The 2,872-nt window shown below is 48.0% G+C and overlaps 1 non-coding gene and 1 pseudogene across 1 annotated transcript; both read left to right on the plus strand.

Annotated features, from left to right (window-relative positions):
- The first annotated feature begins 485 nt into the window (after window positions 1–485).
- Window positions 486–618, plus strand: LOC116079397. Its single transcript, XR_004113952.1, has one exon. It is a non-coding gene; the product is annotated as a small nucleolar RNA SNORA70 (small nucleolar RNA).
- Window positions 619–2,042: 1,424 nt separating this feature from the next.
- LOC116078765 lies at window positions 2,043–2,267 on the plus strand (annotated as a pseudogene).
- The last annotated feature ends 605 nt before the right edge of the window (window positions 2,268–2,872 follow it).

The raw sequence follows: 2,872 nt of genomic DNA on the forward strand, positions 1-2,872 counted from the left end.
CAGAAATCCACCTGCCTCTGCCTCCCAAGTGCTGGGATTAAAGGTGTGCGCCACCACTGCCCAGCTATTTTAGGTGTCTTAGGAGACTCCACAAACCTTTGGGAATACAGGAATCCCCTCTCCATCTGCCTCGAGTTGCAAGGGTGGAGCACTTTGCTCCAGAGTTTTGTTGGCAGTTTTTCTGCAGTTCTCAGATGTTTGGCTCTGCTTAAGAAATGAAATCGCTTACCCTCTCCCAAATTAACACGAACATTAGATCTCTGGGATAATTAAATCTCTCAGTATCATGAGCTAAAATCAATAGGTATACCAGCACTGCCTGGCAACCGGAAGGGACGGCATTACTCACCCTGATATGTATGTCAGATGGGGAAAATTTTTCCCTTTATACAGCTGTGTTTATGTATGCACAGGCTGGGATGCCCTGGGCAAGCAGCTTCCTTCCATACATGGAAGATGAAAGATTCGAGAACTACAGTCCATGTCTGCAGCCAATGAGGCCTGCAGGTTCATTTCCTCATGGGGCCTAGTATGCCATGGAGATAAACAGCAACCTCCTTGGTAGTGTGGGCAGCCTGGTGCGGGTCTGAGTTGCCCTAAGGGACCCTGGAGACTTTTTTTTTTCATGGACGTTAATCTCTGATCACAATGCCGTCCTAATTTAGATTCTAGACAGGTATTTGGGGTCTTTGGGAAGCACTAGAGCGTGGTGGTTGGGCCAGGTCATCAGGTACATCTGTGCGAAGCCAAGAAACACAAGATTGAGACCTTTTGTGGATCCAAGTTCAAGTTCTCTGGCCTCCGGAGGATCTGCATCTCAAAGAACCGAGGCTTTACCAAGTTTAATGTATATGAGGTTGAGGACTTGGGAGCCCAGGAGCAGTTTATCCCCAACAACTATGGGGTCAGGGAACGACTATCCCCCAGACAAGTGGCGGCCCTGCACTTCTGTGGGCCTCCGCTGTGCTGAGCCCTACGTGGCACCAAGCCATGTTCACGAATAAATTTCACATCCAGTCTGCTTAAAGAGACGGAAGGAAGGGAGGAACGGAGGAAGGAGAGTACGTGATTCTGAGGCAGGCATGGTGCCTTCCACCTAAAATTCAATCATTCAGGATGCTGCATCAGGAGAATGACCGAAAGTTTGAGGTTAGCCTGGGATGTATAATGCGATGTTTTAGATTTATTCATTTATTCATGTGTGAGTGTTTTGCCCGTGTGTCTGTCTGAGCACTGCCTGCTTGCTTAGTGTCTGCAGAGATTAGAAGAGGTGCCGGATCTCCTGGAACTAACATTACAGATGGAGCTGGGCGGTGGTTGAGAGGAAGAGGCAGGTGGATCTCTGAGTTGGAGGCCAGCTTGTTCTAGAGAGCAAGTTCCAGGACAGCCAAGGCTACACAGAGGATCCTGTTTCAAAACAACAACAAAAGAAAAAAATTAAAAAAGGAAGGAAGGAAGGAAGGAAGCAACTTACACATGGTTGTGAGCCACCATGTGATGCTAGAAACTGAACTCGGATCCTCTGCAAGAGTAACAAGTGCTCTTAACCACTGAACATTCTGATCAGTGCCAATGAGGCTATAGTGTGTGTGTGTGCGCGCGCGTGTGTGCGCGCGCGCATGTGTGTGCACGCATGTGTGTGTGTGTGCGCGTGTGTGCGTATGTGTGTATGTGCGCGTGTGTGCGCGCGCATGTGTGTGCACGCATGTGTGTGTGTGCGCGCGCGTGTGTGTGCGTGTGCGCGCACGTGTGTGTGATATGCTATAAGGTGTAACTGTGATAGAGCACTTGTCTAGAACGCAGGAGATTCTGGAGGGAGAAAAGAAGGAAGGAGAGAGCTATGGAGGAGGAGAGGCCTGACCCATGGGACAGTCGATGAAGGATAGAAGAACTGGATGGGATTTCCTTCAGCACTAAAAGGATAGGGTGCCCGGGGAGATGGCTCGCCTAATAAAAAGAGCTGGCCACACAAAAAGAGAAGAACTGAGTTTGGATCACATATAAAAATCCAGGCAAGGGCTCTCTGCCAGATCGCCGCCATCATGGACACGAATCGCGTGCAGCCCATCAGGCTGGCTAGGGTAACCAAAGTGCTGGGCAGGACCGGTTCGCAGGGTCAGTACACACAGGTACAAGTGGAATTTATGGATGACACCAGCCGTTCTATCATCCAAAACGTTAAAGGCTCTGTTTGAGAGGGCGATGTGCTCACCCTACTGGAGTCAGAAAGAGAAGCTTGGAGGTTGTGCCTACCTTGCTGCTGGTAGGGTCCTGGATATCTACTACCTAGCCCATGGAATGACGCGCGCAACTGTTAAATAAAGCATTTGTATTAATTCTTGTCCAGGAAAAAAAAATCCTGACAAGGAACTGTGCACCTATCACCTCACATCTGGAGAGGTAGGGACGGGAAGAGCCTTGAGGCTTGCTGGTTAACTGGGCTAGGCTAGTTCAAGGGTTGACCTCCGGTTCAGTGTCTCAAAAAAGAAGGTGGAGAACAACCTAAAAAAGACACTGGTTGGTCGGTGTGGTGGCGCACACCTTTAATTCCAGCTCACCTTTAATTCCAGGAGGCAGAAGCAGCTGGATTTCTGTGAGTTCAAGGCCAGCCTGGTTTACATGATGATTTCTAGAACAGGAAGAAAGAAAAGAAAGAAAAGAAGAAAGAGGACATTTAGCATTAACCTGTGGCTTACAAGTATACACTCCCCACCCACCCCCACACACAAATGAATAAATAAATGGGCAAAGTTTTAACCAGCATGGACATGTATAAAAGTAGTTGATAGAGAGGGTCAGCACTATTTCTTTTCCTTTCTTTCTTTCTTTCTTTCTTTCTTTCTTTCTTTCTTTCTTTCTTTCTTTTTTTTTT

This window comes from Mastomys coucha, unplaced genomic scaffold (assembly GCF_008632895.1).
Source record: "Mastomys coucha isolate ucsf_1 unplaced genomic scaffold, UCSF_Mcou_1 pScaffold5, whole genome shotgun sequence".
In the NCBI taxonomy this organism is placed as follows: domain Eukaryota; kingdom Metazoa; phylum Chordata; class Mammalia; order Rodentia; family Muridae; genus Mastomys; species Mastomys coucha.